This window comes from Crocuta crocuta, unplaced genomic scaffold (assembly GCF_008692635.1).
Source record: "Crocuta crocuta isolate KB4526 unplaced genomic scaffold, BGI_CrCroc_1.0 scaffold299, whole genome shotgun sequence".
Classification (NCBI taxonomy): domain Eukaryota; kingdom Metazoa; phylum Chordata; class Mammalia; order Carnivora; family Hyaenidae; genus Crocuta; species Crocuta crocuta.
In genome coordinates this window covers 4,627,471-4,641,154 of record NW_027532747.1, presented here as the reverse complement: position 1 = coordinate 4,641,154, position 13,684 = coordinate 4,627,471, and positions in this window count along the sequence as shown.

Genomic DNA, 13,684 nt, shown 5'->3' with positions numbered 1-13,684 from the left:
TGTTAACAACGAGTGGCCTTGCACCCCATCCCCCGCTCCCCCTTCCTCAGGCTTCAAGCAACACTGACTTATAAAGAGTCACACTGCATTTGTAGAGATGCAACTGTGCTGTGGTCCTTTTAACTTTTTACGAATTATGTATTGTTCTTTAACCTTGACATGAGCACCCTCCACTCCTTCCTGTGACCCAATAAACAGTGTCTAGTCTGTAGGCTTCAAGTTAGGTTTCTGATGAAAATTACAGGTGATAGAGCCACACCTTCTGCTTCAGGGACTATGACCCTCTCCCAGGTGGACACTTGGATCCTTGCAAGCTGCTCTACCTTGATCATAGAGGAAAGAAATAACTATTCCCTAGAGAGGTCCTGTCTGACTCATAAGGAAAAAAAAGGAGGTAGATAATAGGAAGGGTGTGGATTTTGTTATGCCTTTTTTCCCTCACGTTTTATTTGTAGAATTTTAATGACTAGATAGTAACACTCACTTTTATTTATCTACGTTCAAATTTTAATGAACACTCCTGGCCATAATTACCCAAGTTCTACATTTAAAATGACTAGACACGTATAGGTTGGAGCAAATTGTATCTTGATGCGATGGTATCATACACTATCAAATACACTGTAGGTATGGATTAATCAATAAGCAAGTTCACTTCTTATGAGCAGCAGTTCGTTCTTTAAATTGAAGAGGAATTGATGAGAGGAGGGAGAGGGTTTATTGCTCCTCTCCTAGGATAAAAATCTACTGTGAATTGGTTCATTTCGCCTTTTGTTTCTTTATCATCCAGAGCAATGGCTTAATACTGTTGAGAGTGGCCATTGTAAGCAACCTTGCTCATTTTCTTCTTTTTTTTTTTAGGATTTAAAAAAAAATTAAGTTTATTTTGAAAGAGGGGGTTGGGGAAGAGAGAGAATCACAAGCAAGCTCCACACTGTCAGCCCAGAGCCCGATGCGGTGCTTGAACTCACACACTGTGAGATCATGACCTGAGCTGAAGCCAAGAGTCAGATGCTTAACCCACTGAGCCATCCAGGTGCCCCTTGCTCATCCTTTTTCAATGGATTTCTTCTCCACACTCTGTACACTTACCGTGAAAAACGGGGTCTTAGTATCCCTCTCAAGTCATTTGGTTATGGAAAGCTCACAGAGGATGGACACCACTTCTAACAGTTGTGAAAATTGGATCCTCCTCTTTCAAGAAAAGGGCATCCTGGCAAGATTGGGAATCTCAGCTCTAAAGTTCCTCGTAGTATTTAGTAAGCAAACAACAGCTGAGAGAGGTTCCATTTGCAGAACTTCCCCAGGTTCTGCAACTACACGGGTTCTGGTCCTGACAGCACTGCTACAAGATAGGGCTAGCATTCCCATCCCCCATCACATTCTGACCGACCAAACCACGTACAATAGCCATACAGCTTGTCAATACCTTAAGCTAAAGAGGTCTCATATTTAAGCTTTTATTTTTTCTCCTGCACTGTTACACTTTATTATTTATTCATTTCTTTCCTTTTGAAGTAGTCACACCAATTCCTCCTCATGTTCTGTTAAAGGCGAGTCTCACTGCACTGAGAAAGGCAGTTGCTTGAACCTCTCCATCTATGGCTGGAGCTTAGTGAGAAGCATGCATGGACCTCCGGAGACTAGGAGGCCCAGACACAGGTGATAAGGGTCCAGGTGAGACCAGAAAGGGCAGGAGGTGAGCTGGCTAATGGACTCCCACCACCCGCCCACGGGGAACCCTGGGGGCCCAGAGGCTCAGAATTGTCAGCCAGGCTAAAAGAGCATTTTCAGTTATCCCAGGGGATAGCCATTTAGCCAGGACAATTAGGCCACTTAAACTGACCATATTTTGTGTTAAAACCAAGGGAATTCCTGGTTCAGCCTACCTGGCGTTCCTAACCTCACTGGGTAAAGAGGCTGTTGAGGGAACACTGGAGTCTTCGCTCAGCCCGATGACCAGAGAAGGTACTGGCAAGGGGTTCCCTAAGAGTCGTGGACAACCTGTACTCCTGGGAGGAGGCTGTGTGTACAGAGAAGGTAAAAGTCACTGGACACAAAATGGTGAGGTTATAAATAGAGTAGAAGATGGAAAGAAGAGAGTCACAATGTAGGATAATGGATCCATGAACCACAGGATGGGGTAAAAATTGTTTTGATGAGGCACGTTCAGGCCACTCTAGGTCACCTGGCCCCAGGAGAAGAGGGTCTGGGGTAGGGCTGATGGAGAAAATGGCATCTTGCTGAGCCTGGAGGGATGCCAAGTAGTAAGCAGGACAAAGATGCAGAGGAGAGTTTTCTAGGACGAAGGGGCATGTGTCCTGGCACAGTGATCTATTTACATTTACATTGAATTCAAAATAAATTTAAATTTAAATTTAAGGAAAGGAGGCTTTATCCATTTTCAGAGTGACTTTTTTTAGATATTCCCACCCGCCCCTATGATCTTCCCCACACCCCTATTTATAAGACATGTCAAATTCAAGTTACTGCAGTATTTGGACTTTCAGAGTCCAACCAATGTTATCACCTGTTAATGTGTTAGCCAGTCACTCTGTAAATACCCCTCTCACACAGAAATGCCCTCTGCTGTTCTCTCTACCTGCTCTATGCACCCTCCCCACCCTGATGGAACCACAGCCCCTCCAAGAAGTCTTCCATGATGTTCCATAGTCTTCTCTTCTCCATTTCTCAGCATTCTCTGGAAACCAACAAACCTGTACTCTGACTTCTGTCTAAACTCTCTTGCTTAATGCGGAGATGGTAGCTCAATCCCACTATGGGCTCTAGGAGGGGCACTATTCTTGCTGCAGGATTCCTGATTCCCCAACAGATCTGAACACAGTGGATCTGCCCACACACTCCTCGCTACAGGTATGGTGCCTCTTGACTGGCTCTAACCATATTAGATTTTCTGCCATAAGAAAAACAACATTTTGCCATGTCTGAAATCTCATTTTCTCTCGTTTCCTTTTATTTTAACAAATTAAGCTGATTAGAAATTGCTTTCATATCAATATATGAAAGGTTCTGGACTTCAGGTACTAGGCTTTCCTTTTAGATTCCTGAATGTTATCTGAGGGCTTACAGAACACCTTAGAATTTACAGAAAACTTTTGGAGTCATTTTCATTATTTCCTTTATGAAAGACTAGAGGTTATCATCTACCCATTTGACAGGTGAAGATGCTAAGACATAAATAAAGGAGTGGCCAAGAGCGAGCCCAATAAACCACATGAGAGAAAGTAAACCCAAGCTACTTACCATCAAATATCATGCTCATTTGCTATAATACACTGACCCTTACTTTGTCAAATTTTACTTTGAAAGTATATGCAACAGCATTTATGTAAAAACATTAACTGAAAACCCAGTGCAGCGTGGAAGGGCAGGCACCCACTGGGGCTGGGTGAGGGATAGGAAAGGAAAAGGTGTCTCCTTAGAGTGAAGCACGGAGGCATCTCTTACCCTTTCTTCTCACTTAAGAAGTCAAATTGTATAGAAAGACACTGTTTTCCTCAAATACTGTTCAGGCATTGCCAAGAGGTGTCCTTGCAAGAACAAGAGTAGTAAGGGCACCCACGGTTTTTAAATCAAAACAAGGTGACTATAAAGTATTCAAACCTGAAAACCAAAATAACTAAAGAACATGATGCTTTCAGGAGGAAATCTGGGAAGAGAACTCAAGAGGGGAGTGACCAACAGTTGGCACTCAAGTTTCAGTGTAATGTACCAGTGTGAAAGGACAAGGGGATTTGTTGTACAAACTGAGCTAGAGGTCACAACAGTGTTCGGGCATTGTGCTTTTTGGTGGAGGGAGAAGGGCTGTGAGTTATGGCTTTGTAGTTCTGCGGAGACTGCACCTGGGCTAAGCTGTGCAGATGTGGGCTGCGTAGTATGAGAAGGATTCATGCAGATTGGAGGGCACTTAGCCAAGGGATCCAAAAATAATTAAGAGAAGAGTGAGATTACCTTTCATGGACAGATACAAAGACCGACTGTATGTACTTACCTTAAATGACAACAGAAGGAGACCAGAAAGATAATTGAACGATCGTGAAGATCAAAGGGCTAGAAGATTGGCTCTCTCTGGCACAAGGGTCTAGAATTGCAAAACCCAGGCCAAATGTAGGATGCTAAAATGCAGGTTGCTTGGCGGAAACGTGTTTTAAAAAATACAGGGAAGTTATTTTCTGAGGAGGAGCACAGAGTTGGGGAACCAATCAAATTCTACTGTTAGAAACTGTCAAAAACGCTTTTGGAAGGGAGGAACCATGAATAATCAGCAAAAGAAGAACTTGGAAGATCTGCTAGGAGTATAGTTCATCATTGCTTACTCTGACAGCGCGGCATGAAAGAAAAAAAGCTTGATTTGTGTTGGTCAGTGCATTCTACGAACAGAGCCTTGGGAAAAGAAACAGGACCCCTAACTTTCCTACTTCAGTCATAGGCTATAAAGTATCTTTTTGGAAGAAGTCCCCCCAAGAGTTTCACAAAGAACACAAGTACATTTCTGAAAGTGTGACCTTGAGGATATCCAAGGGGAGAGAACAAGAGATCATACTGGTGGCAAGAAAGCCCATTTTTGGGGCGCCCGGGTGGCTTAGCCGGTTAAGCGTCCGACTTTCACTTAGGTCATGATCTCGTGGTTCGTGGGTTCGAGCCCCGCGTCGGGCTCTGTGCTGACTGCCAGCTCGGAGCCTGGAGCCTGTTTCAGTCTGTGACTCTCTCCCTCTCTGACCCTGCCCTGCTCACGCTGTCTCTCTCTCTCTCTCTCTCTCTCCTAGAAATAAATAAAACATTAAAAAAAAAAATTTAAAAAAAAAAAAAAAAGAAAGCCCGTTTTTGAGGTCCTACAGTTGATTTCAAGAAAGAGAAAGACTTAATAATTTTTCCAAAAATATGTATTTCCCTTTATTTCACACATCCACTCATGGTACTTGGGGTTGTAATGGTTGACAAAGGAGATGGAATTCTCTAAGAAGTAAATCATATACTAATAGCTGAAGGTTGACTCGGAGTTAGGTAAGGTTGGGAAGAAAGCAGCATATGAGAAAGACTAGATCTAGAGAAAACAGAGCCCAATGCAGAATTGAGTGGTCATGGCTACAAGGTCTAGAGAAACAAGACACAGAAATCCAGGTCTTTGTGAACCATCCAGAGGCTTTGAAACCTCCAAACCAACAAAGGAACCATTGGGAAATCTCAAATAGAAAAATGACGTGATGATATTGGTATTTTAGAACCACCATCCTGGCTTTTAGGACAAGAATGGGTGGGAAGGATAAAATAACGAGAGGCAGGGATGTGAATTAGGAGTTTGTTGCAGAATACAGAAAAGAGATAATGGTCGCCTTGAGCAAGGGAATGATGGAGAATGGTCTTGGATTGGAGAAACTGAACAGATTTGAAAATTATTATGCCCAAAGCATCAAAAAACCTTGTCATTTGGTTTTTAATCTTTATTTATTTATTTTGAGAGAGAGAGAGAGAGAGAGAGAGAGAGAGAGAATTCCAAGGAGGCTCCATGCTGTCAGCACAGAGCCCAACACAGAGCTTGAACCCAGCATCCACAAAGATCATGACCTGAGCTGAAACCAAGTGTTGATGCTCAACTGACTGAGCCACCCAGGCGCCCCAGAAAAAACTTTTGCTTAATAAGATGGGGGGAGATATTCAGGGGGGAATAATTTGAATGTGGAGCATGTGGTGATGTCACTAATGAGGGAGCACTGGAATGGAATAAAGGTTTAGGAGTGTGTAGAGAGATGAAAGTAAAATAAGTTTGAAGCATTGAATTTGAGGGCTCTGTGAAATAGTCAAGTCTCCACACAGCCATCACATCCACGGAAAGGTCCAGGGTGTAGTTTGAGGCTACACCTTTGGGAGGCATCAGCATCTGAGTGGATGGTGCAGCCCCGGGAAGCAGATGAATCTCCAAGATACAATGTAAAGAGTTATTATTCTGATAATTTTGAATTGCTATATGGCCAGCCTTGAGGAATATCAACAGCTAATGACTGGTAGAGAAAGATGGTCTTGGAAAGGAGAGTGAGGAGAACATTTGGAGACCCAAGAAGTTAAACCAACACCCAGTGGCATAGGCACTGGGATGTGACTATGGGTCAGACTTTGTTGATACAGATATGAATAAAACAGACTTAGATTATTGACCTGCCCAGACAACACAGGAAGACTTCTGGGAAGAAGTGGCATTCAGGCTGTGTCTTGAAGGCTGAACATGAATTTTCTGGGAAAAGAGGTGTCACACGAGTCAAGAGGGACAGAATGTGCTATCAGAGAATCATGACCCAACTGACATGCTTGAAGGATGGGAGGCAATTGTGTGTTGCACTTCCAAAAAGTTTGTGGCGAAGGGTTGTCCAAGAGGAAAGGGAAGAGATGGGGATTTGAAGTAGGAGCCTGTAGTAAGAGGTTTGAGTTTTTCCTTGCTAAAGATGGGTGCCCTTAGAAGTTTGTAAGAAGGTAAGGAACATGTGTTATCTGGAATCATGTACTTAGTAATTGCCCTGAAAACTAATGACCTGTGTAGAAAGGAGACTTTTTGGGAAAGATAATCAATAGGATTCATATGGCAATTGAAGATTCAGGGGTGAGGGCTCTACCTGGAGTTAGGGTCACCTGTTATGTCTTGGTGCATGTCTTGGACATATCGGTGGAGATTCTGCTTTTATAAGAAAACAAGGTTGGGGGACAGTTTTATAGGTAGCAAGGAATAGTTCACTTAGGGTACACTTAATTCTGACAGTTCCCATCCATTAGCTATTTCCATTAAAACAAACAAAACCCCCTGGGCAGTAGTATTGACTAGTTGGCAGGAATTGAGAGGAGATAAAGGGATAATCAAATCTCAGTGGAAATTCTTTCTGAGCCCCCACAGTTGGGTTAGGGAGTCCAGACCATGGCCAATCACATGTCAGTTTTATCTATCTTCCAGGGTCTTTGGAAATGAGGGCAACTGCCTTCTACTGAACATCTCCTGTGTTCCAGGAACTTCCCCCATGTGATCAATCGGCGTCAACGTCAACACTATGAAGGTGCCCTCAGAAAGGATAGTGGGGTTGGGCTGAGGGAATCGGTGGTGTGCATTACCAGTCCGACAGTGTCTGCTGCCCTTGATGAAGACCCCACTCAGGTGGCTGGTGAGACTTGGCTCTGATTACCTTTAATTTTTATTAGTGAAGAAACTCCTCTCCTTCTAGGAAGCCCTGTGAAAAGCTGGGGAGAATTAGCCGTTGGATTGGGCCATGGACATGTCATCTCCGCCTCACACTGTATTTACTGAGTACCTCCTGGGTGACAGACAGCAAGTGGCATCCTTCTCTTCATTCTCAAGATGACAAGGTAGTGGTGCCCTTATGTTACAGATAAGAAAAGGAGGCTTACAGGTGACATTTTCCAAGGTCACATCTCAATCCGGGTCTTCAGAGCAGTAGTCAGGCATAGACTTCTGAAAAACCATCTATGTGTTTGTCTCCTCCATTATACCTTGAATGATTGATAGAAGAAAGCAAGTCTTCCACCTTCAGATCCCCAGTGCCTACTGGAGTTGGTGTAGGGAAGCCTACAACATGCTCTGGTCTCATACAACACAGCGACAAGAGGCAACTTTTGTCAGGCACGTTATTGGGCCCTGGGCTTCAAATAACTTTTGCATAGTTTTCTCCCCCTTGATTTTGTGTTGTGTCCACTGTTTAACTTTAATTCTGTCTTCCTTGTCACCAGAGGTGGTATTCTCATCCCTGTTTTTGCAAACGTAGAGCCCAGGAATCTAAGAGTTAACAAACCTGCCTCAGTTCACATGGCTTGCTAAGGGGTAGACAGGGAATTGAACCCACAACTTCGGATCTTTAATTGCAAGTGATGTACACATATTTCATGCAGCTACCATGATGAACAGGACCCTGTCCGCACCTTCAGGAGGTTCTGGTCTCAGAGAGGGGATCTCAGAAGATGAACTGAAGGGTATGTGCCCGTGCCCCTCTTCCTGTTGCTTGTAGTGTATCTGCAAGTGCCAGTCAACAAGTCTGCACTTTTATGTAAGAGTCAGCTCCTCACTCTGGGGAAGAGACACAGATAGATCTGAGAAATGGGTTAAGTCTTTAAGAGAATGACTGCTTCTTTTATGGTCAATGGTTTCTATCCTGTTTGTTTATATACTATTTTCACCTTCGCAGTAAAAAAGAAGCTGAGAACTCCAACCAGGGACGGTCTTGAAGATCCTTGCATGGCGTGATGTCTTGGACAGGGACCCAGCATGATGTCGCCAGCAGGGGGTAGGTAGGAACGAAGCGGTAAAAAATGCCAGGGTGGATGATTGCCATAATTACTTTCTGGAAACAACAAATTTAATTCCCAGTAAAATGCCATGAGAATTTGCCAGGTCCTCTGATGGGGAAAATAAAATGCCCTTCCTAGAAATTTCTCATGCTCTGCGGTTTCTAGAGAGATTCCAAAGACTGCGGGCAAAGATAATGTGGTGATATGGTTTTGGAACCTATGTGAATTTCCCTGCTTCATCAAATGCCCACGAAGTCTTAAACAGACAATAAACTGCTAAGCCCATGCTGGATTTTTCCTTTAATAACTTTGAGAATAATGCCTGTAGTGTCGCTGATCCTGGGCTTAGGTCCTCCACTTGTCTAAGGTCACAAAGCCCTGATTATGTTGTCTCTAAAATGGGGCTAATCCTAGAACTTTCCTCACAGGTTTGTCAGAAGATTTATATCTATCGCTCTAGGTTAAGCACCCAGCCTGGTGTCTGCCTGGCTAAAGGCTGGCAGTTATCATGATTACAAACATGTACACTTTCTCTTCTACATTAAGTGGGTGTCTTTACAGTGAGTTGTTTTACTTAAATGACTCTTCTTTCCTCCGTACTGAATTGATTAACTTGCTGTGAGTCGAGAATACTTTCTAAAGGCTGTTTTGTGTACCCACAGAGCCCAACAATGGCTCTTGAGTAGTTTCTAGCACTGGTTAAATGTCCATGGCCCTGAACTTTGTGGGGATGGGATCGGCAAGTTGAGCTAGGGGGTGTTGAAGTGTCTGCCGAGAAGACTCAACTCCTTTCTTGTGATAATTGAAATAATTTCAATTCATTTCCTTCTTGGTTGGACAGAAATATGTTTTCAATAGTGAACAAATCTTGAGGGAATCCATTGACCTGAGCAGTCATATAATGCGTGAAGTTAATGGACAAAAGTGATATTCATCTTCCGTTTATAATAGCATTTTCATCCGCAGCACCTAAACTTGGGGGCAGCCGAGGATGCTATCGGAGCAACGACGGTGCCACGGGCAGATGTATGACCTTTGTTGTATCTAACAATTATTGGATCTATGGTGAAATAAAATAAAAACCAACACAAGTTTTGACACTAAGATAATAAATTATAAATTATGGAAGTCTATGCCACCACGGATCTTGTAAACAACAGGCTGGTCTCTTAGCAACAGACCAAGGAGAGAGCAGGTTGTTGATGGGAATGGAGCAGACAAGAATGTTTTGCAGTGATTGCTATGGAGGACCAAGAACAACATTTTAACACCTGCCTGAGGCCTCTTCTCTGCCCAACCCTTCTTTCTTCAGCGGCCAGCCCAGGCCATGGGCCATAAGGTGGCCCAGGACTTTGAAGCCTCCTCACCAACAACCCCCATGCCCAGGCTCCAGAGAGAGGACAAAGGAGATGCAGGCAGTGGGAGTCAGGGGTGGGGTGAGGATACCCCCATGCACATGCCAAAATGAGACAGGGGGAGAGGGAATCGATAAATGCATCCTCATTTGACATTGTCTGAAATTATAACTCTAAACTAGGGACTCCTTTTTTCCCCTGCCCCCAGCTCCTTTTGGCTTTCAAAATCTCACTTAGGGTGCTTGTCATGAAGGAATTTAGACAAGACTTTGACAACGTGCCAAAATGGTTTATTTTTAAATGTTGTTCCCGAAAGCACCAGAATATTAAGTTGGAGAAAATGTTGCCTGGAAGAGTAGAGGGGCTGTGGTCTCACAGACATCGTGGGGTGGTGGTTTAAGGTTTGTAGACTTTAATTAACACAGGCAGTGGGGCTGGAGGACCTGTATAGCTTGAAAACATTTTTTAAAGTGTGTGTGTGTGTGTGTGTGTGTGTGTGTGTGTGTGTGTGTGTGTGTCAATTGCAGGATATTCTCAGGGCTGGGGCGGAGAGAGAGGTTTTCTTTAATTAATTAGATGTTTACCTTGAGTGTCTTCCCTCAGTGGTTTAGACAGTCACCTGCCCACATGTTAGGAATGAGCCTCTTGGAGTGGAATTTTCCTAGAAAAACCCTAAGATTCTTTGTAGTCGCAAACGACCTCCCACTCTGTGATAGAAAACGCGCGTTCCGTGGAATCCCAACCACCAGTGGAGCTCCGTGTAGTGCCCACTTAGGACTCTAAGCAAACATCAGCCTCCTAATTGTACATGGTCCAAGGACTCACATCACCCTTGGTAGCACTGACTTTACACATTTTATTGTCTCATAGTAAAGGTGGCTGGCTCAATTACGACGACTTTGGATTTATTTGGCATGTCACTTTAAACTTTTCATATGTCTAAATTTGCCATTCGCAAGGGAAGAACATTCTCTGCCATTCCCCAGGGCCCCCCCCCCTTTTTTTCAGGCTCCTCTGATATCATGAAAGGTGGCTCACTGACTTCCGAAGTGATTAGCTCCCATCCAGAGATTTTAGAATGTATTTGCGCTGTGAAGCCGTCTGCCAGGATGAAATTCTATCAGGGGTGGTACCCCGGCCCCATGGGGTGAGCACTCTGGCTTTGTGAGACGTCCATGGAGGGCACCTGGGAACGAGCCGCTTCACATATGTGTCTTTTGTGCCCAAGGCAGCGACTCTAAGTAAAGGTCCCTTTACCCGATTCTGCAGGTGAGGCAATGTCAGCTAAATTTTCCTAAACTCTGAGTGGGAGCCCAGATTCCATTCCAGGATGGAGTGAGTTCAAAGTTCATGTTCTCTTTACAAAGTGGCCTGCCCTAGGAACAGATCATTGCCAGGTCCCCTGCACCTGACAGTCTTACTTTTCCTTCCATTTTTTTTTTTTTTAAATTACAAAAGAAATACATCATCATACATGACCATGGAAAATCAACAACACCCAACAATATAAGATTAAATGAAAAAACCTTCCTTCATCCTCTACTTGCCCCCCAACATATTACCCCCTAAATGTCATAACAGCTCTTTTTAGACCTGGATTTTCAGTCTCTCCCAGGGATTGTTTCTGTACAGAAAGAGTAAGTCCTTTTCCTCTTAAATATTTCCATAACTGGTGCATCTTGAGGAAATACAAAGTCATCCACATCTTTGACATGCTTTTGTTTTACTTAGCTTTCAATATGTTGAGAACACAGAGCTCTCTGAATCTCCCCCCCGGACCCTCTCTGATTCGCAATCCCCAAGCCCTCCAACCTCAAATACATAAGCATTGGAGTCTTCATTCAACTGAGCACATAAGCAGTCCTAGCAAGTTCTGATCTTCCAGAATGAATTCTCCCTTCTCCCCATTGGGTTGGAAACCCGTACCATCACAAGCTTCCCCAAGCAATGTGTGTACTTGATGGGGACCGGGAAAGCCTGCGCTAGACCCTGTCTCTGCAGAGAGAAGACCCAGAACAATCAATGAGGCATCAAGAAAGCTCAGACTTACAGTGGGGACCCCTGGACCCCAATAGAGAAGCATCACTAGACGGCTGTCAGCACCTAGATGCCAAAAGGAAACTGAGGACTGTTTGTTTCTCCTCTATAAGAGGCCTGATTTCAACGACATGATGGTAAAGGCTGTTGAGACAATTTCCCACCTAGCACTTTGGAGCCCTGACCTGCCTCCGAGGTGGCCTGGCAATGGTCCTGCTTGGCACTGGGAAGGAGCTGGGCCCCGAGGAAGGCAGCTGGTGAGATCTGGGCCAGGGATGGCGGGGCCTGGTCATGCCCAGCACCTTGCCCCGTGGAAGCTCAAGTTCATACAGCACCTCCCGGCTCCGGCCCCACAATGCAGCGTTCAGATTGGCAGCATTTCAGCCGAACACTAAGCGCTTGGCTCCGTTTCAACGTGGCTGCCAAGATTTGGCAAGCAGAGAGTTGTGGGGAAGCAGCAGGCTGCTAAACCCTTTCACATTTTTAATTAGATCCACACACCCATGTCTTTGAGCTATCATAAATATACAGATGACATCGAGAGTATTATTCGGGGTTAAAAAAGGGGGGGACAGCAAACTGTACACAATGGTCTATCTTCCCTTCTTAGTATGATTCACCTCTTGTTAGTTTGGGGGCTGAAGGCAAAGAGAGGGAAGCGATGTTTGCTTCGGCAGAGCAGTGTCTGAGAGCAAATCCGGCCAGGATCTGGAAGGCTCGGGTCTCAGGCCGCCTGACTGCTGGCTGGGGCTGCGTGAACAGTCACCAGAAGAGGGCATTCTCGGTGGCTGCTGGGCCTCCTGCAGCCAGAGTGTGTCTGAGGACTGTTTGCTAAAGCCACCGCCAGCCCCTTCTCCTGGGGACAGCCTTACCATCCCACAGAGCCATGGGGATGGCTCCTCGGCCCTAAGAAGTAGGCACTTTTACAATCAACATTGCTTTTAATACTTTGTCACTTTATCTCCTCTGGTTTGTCTCCTGGCATCCTTCACTGTAAAATAATTACTGCTGCTCCTCACTTTTTTCTAAACCTCCTGCCACAACAAACACGCTCCGCTCCTAGGGCTCGGAACCCCCTCCCCCCGGCTGCCAGCTGCCCTCTGCAGGGGCGAGGGATGGTGAATGTGGATCCTGAGTCCCATGGCCCTAGCTCCAGCCTGACTCTGCCGTGTGGCCTTGGACGCACGGCTTCTGAGACTTTCTCTTGGGTCCCCTCGCCTGCAGGATCCCCAGCCAGCTCCGACCTCACAGATTGCGTGTGACGTCACACCCCTGATTGTTACCGACGCGGGGAGTATGCACGCTCAGAACCCGCATCTTCTTGAGGGCTGGTGGGCCACAAGAGCGCAGATGCTGGCTCTTCACAGGGTCGCTGGCCCGTGTCCTGTGGCTCCTCCGTTTTGCGACAAAGATCCCTTCTGTTTCTCAACCAGCCCTAGTCCGATGAACTTGCTACGGGCTGTAGGCAATCACGGTTGACACGGGCCTCTGCACTGACGCGTGTGCCCTTAATTTTAGAGACATGTAAAGAAGGAAATGAAACACTAGGCATGCCAGGAAAGAAGTCTCTCTAGTTGTCCCATCTGAGAACACAAAGTTTATAAATAGAAGCATCACAAGCATCAAACACTAAGACATCAAACGCTCAGTCACGTTGGCCTCGCCTGTTTATCAGGGACTCTGTACACCATCCAGTCCCTTCCCGGGAAGACCAGGGCCCGCCATGGACATCCAGGAGCCTTACGCCCTCTCCCTTGCCCTTCTTTGATTTCCTTTGTTCCATACGGCTAGAAAATAGACTATATATTACTACGGCAATGTTCCCTTTGTGCTTTTACTGCAAACAGGGCAGCTGGACCAACTGGGATGTCTGGGTCCAGTTACATAGGCTGCAGATAATGCTGGGCCCAAAGTGTGCTTTTCAGCAGATGCAAACACTGAGGCAGACAGTGGCTGGCCGGCCTCGGTGTTCTCATCTTCCCTGCCAGCCC